General features: G+C 37.3%; 1 pseudogene; it reads left to right on the top strand.

Annotated features, from left to right (window-relative positions):
* The first annotated feature begins 294 nt into the window (after positions 1-294).
* Positions 295-1,283, top strand: LOC115869699 (annotated as a pseudogene).
* Positions 1,284-6,365: the final 5,082 nt, after the last annotated feature.

The raw sequence follows: 6,365 nt of genomic DNA, 5'->3' as shown, positions 1-6,365 counted from the left end.
TTATACCCTCCATATATGTGGATTTTTTTTCTTTAAATAGTGAGGGTTTAGTCTATGTAACAACTTGTGCTGGCAAAACTATATATCCATTTGCATAAAAATAAAAATAAAACCCGAATATCACATTATATACAAAATAGATTCATGATGAATCAAAAATCTAAATGTAAAGCCTAGTTCTATAAAGACCATAAAAGAAAAAGTATGGACAGTATAGAGGTCCTAAAACATAGCATAAACACTCTATGAAACATAATTGAAAACTCACAAGTAACAGAAGACAAATTAGATGACATGGACCTCCTAAAAATTAGACAACTACTTGCATATAGAGATTCCACCAAAAGAGGTAAAAAAGGGGGAAAAAAGCCTTTTTTTCTCTTTGCAATGACAAATCACGTGAAGGATTAATCTCTACTTGAATGTAAAGAAAACTTAATCACCATAACAGCCCAAAGACAAGTAATACAATTTAAAAATTGGTACAGAAATTGAACAGACACTTCACCAAAGAAAACATCAAGGGATCTAACAAACATATAAAGACAGTTGAGAGATGCAAATCAAAGCAATCATGAACTATCATCTCACCCCACCATTATTAGCAAATCTCTAAAGAACAACTTAACTGCTGTTGAGGCTATGGAGCGATTGGAATCCTCATGCTTTGTTGGAGAGACTCTAAAATGGTACAAACACCCTGGAAAATGTTATGGTGCTTTCTTAGAATGTTGGAAATAGAAATATCATTTCCTCTCCTTGGTATATACCTAGAGAAATAAGGAGGCCGATGTAACAGGCATGCACCTTAGGCACAGTTTATTGGAAATATTATCCAGTCTTTTCCCAGTCCATTGGGAATCCATTTATTTTTAGATGCCTGCATGGGGGTACTCGTTGATGGAAATGACAAAGGAATATCAAAAGTTTTATACAGATCTTGCAATGGAAGGGGCCAGTTTGGCCCTTTAGAAATGAGTGACAGTACATGGCTGACTTCAAAAATGTGTAATCCACTGACCTTAGGACAGGATGTCAACAATTATTCAAGTGACAGAGCAGCTCATGTCTGTGATCAGGAATTTGATGTGCCGGCAGGTTCTATAGAACGGAACCAGTATCGACCAAACATTACCTACAGTTATGACAAAGCCCATTTTGATGTGTCATTCTTGTTACACTTGGGGACATCAAGCAAGGAGAAGAACTTTTTGTCAAATTACTACACTATTGTCAACTGTCATTCAGAAATTAGGATGTTTACTCAGAAATTAGTTTATTAAATTTAAGTATTTTAATCATTCGTTCCTCTGAGTGTCTTCTGTAAAACACGTGCTTTGAGATCTACGTAAGAGTGGGCATTTTAATGTTTTTATTGTTATATATATGTGTCAGTTCCATTTCACATTTATAGTGCAGTTTCCATTTTAATTGGTTTTTATTTAAATACACAGTAGCTCATTAAATTAACACCCCCTGCCTAACCTTATCATTTCCATTCTTCTTGCACTAACTTTGTATGTGGTTTATATTATGTTAGTGAATCCAGCAACATCAGTCCTGACGATATATACAAATTGCTGTAAACAGTTTTTTCTTACAGAATAAAGTTTTTTGAAAAGAAATAAAGTACTGTGATGGGAATAGCTATATGGACACCCATGTTCATTCTAACATTATTCTCACTAACCTAAGTGCCATTAGTAGAAAACTGGATAAACAAACTGTGATACACACACAACGAAATACTACTCGACATTAAAGAACAACATCTGTAAATAACTTATACCATGGATGTACCTGAAAGACATTATGCTGAGTTCAATAAGGCAGTCACTAAATGACAAAGAAAATCACCTCTTTGATTGATGTCTTGGCTGTTGACTTCCACTCCAAAAAGTTTTCTGCTGCTATCTAGCCCTACTCATGGCCTGGATGCCAGCCTGCTCAGCTCTCCCAGCTGCTTTCCTAGCAGACATTTGGACTTGCTCTACTTCACACTTGCTCTACTCCCAGGCCTCTTTTGAATTCTTCTGCTAGGCCATTGCCTAGCTACTAACCATCTTAAGTGTTATAGCCCTTGTCTTAAATTACAGGTTTTTCAGAAAGTCCTCTAATACCTCATCTCTCCATACATCTGTGATGTTGGCTGCTTATATGAGCAGTCTTTGTTCACTCTGAGGCATGACCCTCACAGTATTATCAGGCCATATTTGTATCAGTATTTACCTTGCTCTTAACAGTCGTGTATGATGCACAAATCAGAATGATCAAGAGATCGTAATTTCTTAATTCTAGTACCAAAGTCTTGGAAGAGAAGGAAAAGGAAGTGACTGTGTTGCAACTGCAGCATGCTTGCCTGTCACCTGTGAACAGAAAAAGGCACTTTGTATCTGTAGAAACCGGCGAAGGAAGACCGAGGCTATCTAGTCCCAGACTTACCATCTCAGAAACCCACAGGGGCACTTCCTCCCTGTCCTGTAGTGTCAATATTTGTTGGCGTCCATGATTGTGGTTTTATTTTAATCTCATCCCAATCACATCCCCTTCACCCTGCAACCTCCAGTCACAATTATCATGAATTCCATTAGAAGATTTTATATTTTCAGAGTAAACAGAAGGTTAAGATGTATGAGAGGGATTCCCCCCCAAAAAAGATTTTTTTCAAAGTTATGAATTTTACATTTTTACAAAACATCCGTATCACCTTCAAAGTACTCTCCATTACACTTAATACATTTGTCAAATCTGTGATTCCATTCTTTGAAACATTTTTCAAGCTTATTTGTTTGGGTGGCTGACAGCGCCTCCCTCATTTTTTTCTTCTCCTCTTCTGTGTCGTCAGATCACTCTCCTCTCATGCCCCTCTTCATTTGCAGAAATAAAAAGCAGTTGCATGGAGGGAAGTGAGGTAAAGTGGGGGGGGGCAAGAGAGGCATGCTGTATTTTTTTCACAAACTGGTGTACTGAGATGACTGCGTGAGCAGATGCATTGTCATGGTGGCAAAACCAGTCCCCTGTCTGCCACAAGTCAGGCCTTTTGTCACACACTGTTATACATTCTTTTCAGAACATCTAAATAGAAAGCTTTATTAGCAATCTGGCCTGGTGGAATGAGCTCCAAATGCACTAACACCGCCACATTAAAAAATATGAGCATCGTTTTTTTTTGGGGGGGTACCCCCTAACAGAAAAGGGCACAGTTGATTACAAGGAAATTAATATGTGGTGGAACATGGTGGCATGAGCTTTAAAGAGACTGTGGCTATTTTTCAAGTAGGGAGAACAAATCGTTCTGCAATAGACAAGGGGAGCAAAGAAGGCACCAACATCACTTTTAGACTCAGTAAGAAACTGAAAATAGGAGGAAAAAGAAAAAGAGACCTGAACTTGAGATGCTGCAAGTAAGTCAGTGTTCTTAGGCAGAAACTAGCTCTCAATTAGGACAAGGCAATTATCAGAAACTCCTGCCTGAAATATTGAAGATAAAAGAGATTTTATAGACCATAAATTATGTTCCAAAATAGGGTAGTGGGAAAGGTGTATTGGGAAGGTGTAGTAAATCAGGAAGTGTTGGAATTGGATCAGCATAGAAAATAGACATAACCACTTGCGAACCAGAGTTCAGGTGGTAAAAGATGACTTGGGAGATTTGGTGACTGGGTGATGACAGGGATGGAGGCTATGATGGGACTGATCCTGATGATATTCATTCTATGAGGAAGAGCCCAGTAAGTTCTCATCTCCTATGGATAGTGGTGGAGATGAGAAAATCAACAACTGTTTACAGATTTAAATGTGCTGCTCAAATTCAGGTGGGAGGCTTAGCTTCTTTTCCTGACCAATGCATCTCATGCACAGCCACCACCCATCTGTCAGAGAGGATTGGAGTAGTTTCTGACAGAGACTAAATGGATTTGAAGAGAGAAAACCTTGGCGACCTCTGTCTGGAGAAGCACCTGATGAGATTCCTGTGTATAGATCACAACTTTCAGATCTGCAGGAGATCATGGGGATGGTACCAACAGAGAAGTGTTTTATTCTGCTATGCATGGATTCTCCATAAGTTAGGGTCTACACCTCTTCTAAAAATGTTTCATAAAATATCTTACATATACTTTCATAATTTGTCTCTTCAATTACCACTAGTCAGATGAAGAATATCCACAGGAGGACTCTAATGTGCTAAAGGATGAAAGAAGCCTGGGTCCCTGAATGACTGTGAGGGGTGTAGAGAGCCTCCTATAGACTCACATGGACTATAATTGGAGCAGACAATAAGCTTTTACGGTGCGGTGTGCTGCAAATATTGGCATTATGATACAATTGGCTTACCCTGACTATACGATGATTGGATGTGGATAAAGGACAGAAAAAATATTTTCTTCTTTGTGGGAAATTGATTGATAGCCTCATGTTTCTCTCACTGGGTGACTGTGCCAGTACAGATTTTAAAGTGTAAAGAATCCAAAGGACAGTTTCACTCGGTCCTGCAGGGTTGATATGAGTTGGAATCAACAGGATGGCAGCGAGTTTGGTGTGTGTGTGTGTGTGTATCACTGACTTTACTTCTCTAGATAAGCCAACCTAACCTAATACTCAAGGAGAAGAGATACTAGATTGGAAGCTGTTGCGAAAGCATAGTAATATACAATGGTCACATAAACGTATGCGAAAGCAATGGATTTGGAGAGAAAGTGTGGCCTTTGATTTTACAAAATACATAGGCAATTCTCTGAATAACTTAAAAGAAAGTCCAATTTGGGATAGGATTCTATTCCAAAGATTCCATAGTATGCTGCATATCAAATACAGTTTCACATTTTTACTGATCTCCATTATTTGAAAATATAGGACAACACCTATATATTTTTTACATTTTAATTGTAAACTAGTTTGGGGTTGACAGTTCAGGTCATCAACTTTATAAACAACTGTTTAAGCTGCTCATCAACCACCTGCTCCCACCCCCCACCCCCGAGAGTTAACCCTTCACCTACTTCTTCATTTCCCTTTTTCCCTATTGTGGATCTCTTTCTTCCATTTCAACCAAGTTAACACCAGCCAACAGTCTAGCCCCTTACTTTGTCTTCACTCCCTTACCTATATAAAAAATGTTTTATTCATTCTTCTACTTATGGAAATTTAGATGTTTTCCATTTTTTTGCTATTATGAATAATCTTGCAATGAACATGTGCGTGCATATGTCTGTTTGTTATGACTCTAACTCCTTTAGGATATATGCCAAGCAGAGAAATTGCTAGATCGTATGGAATTCCTATTCCAAGCACATCTTATTTAAACAAACTCTTCCTTTAATGTATTAGGCTGAGTCCTCTAATAATGAAAAACAATGACTCATACATGTATATATACAGAGAGGGAAAAGCAAAACTAACATCTGTGTCACAAAGAATTTAAATGAATTTCAATTTTGCTTTTTCTTCTTTTATAACCACTGAGACCAGTGTTTTGGTCTCAAGGGTAAGGAATGTGGAGGGTTTTTAAGGCTGTGACCTTTCTCTTTAAAAAAAAAAGCTATTAATTTTTCCCTTTTATTTGTGGAATATAAGACAAACAAAAACATGATATATGCAGTGCAGCCCAGCTCATCAAATCAGTGACAGTATCCCAATAAATCCCCATATATGTGGTTACTCTATTTCTTTGTTCTTCGTTTCCCACTCTCCTTACCTCCTTATCCCTTCCCTTTCCCCAAGTTCCATGATCCTGGCTTCATCAGTCTTTTCCTTTAGTGAAAAACTTTTTTTCATTTCTTCCTTTATAATAATGGCATCATGATATATTTATATTTATGAGCTTGACTAACGTTGCCGAGTATAATATCCTCAAATTTTGTCTATGTCAAGTCAGTCGCATCATTATTTTTTTAGGGATGTATAATTTTCCATTATGTGTAGATTTGTGCCTAAGTTTGTTTATCCATTCCTCTACAGACAGGGTTTTATGTTGTTTCCATCTTTTCGTTATTATAGAAATTGCTTCACTAAATTTAGTTATGCATATGTATATTCCTGTTTCTTTATTTCTTTAGCATATATATCAAGTAGAGAGATTACAGAATCATGCAGCAGTATTTACATTTCTTTAAGGAAGTGCCGTATTGTTTTCCATAATGGTTGTATGATTCTGCAATCCCACCAGCAATGTATGAGCATTTCAATCTCTCCATGTCCTCTACAGCATTTGAGTTCAACTTCATTCCTTTGCATGTGGATATACAGTTTTACAGGCAGGATTTATTGAAAAGATTATTATTTTCTCATTGAATTGGCTTCATACTATTGTCAAAAATCAACTGAATATAATTGCTAAGGTTTACTTGTGGACAATCAATTCTAGT

The sequence above is a fragment of the Echinops telfairi genome, unplaced genomic scaffold (assembly GCF_000313985.2).
Source record: "Echinops telfairi isolate 266 unplaced genomic scaffold, ASM31398v2 ScPeMD7_38;HRSCAF=143, whole genome shotgun sequence".
Classification (NCBI taxonomy): domain Eukaryota; kingdom Metazoa; phylum Chordata; class Mammalia; order Afrosoricida; family Tenrecidae; genus Echinops; species Echinops telfairi.
This window is presented reverse-complemented; position numbering and strand designations above follow the sequence as displayed.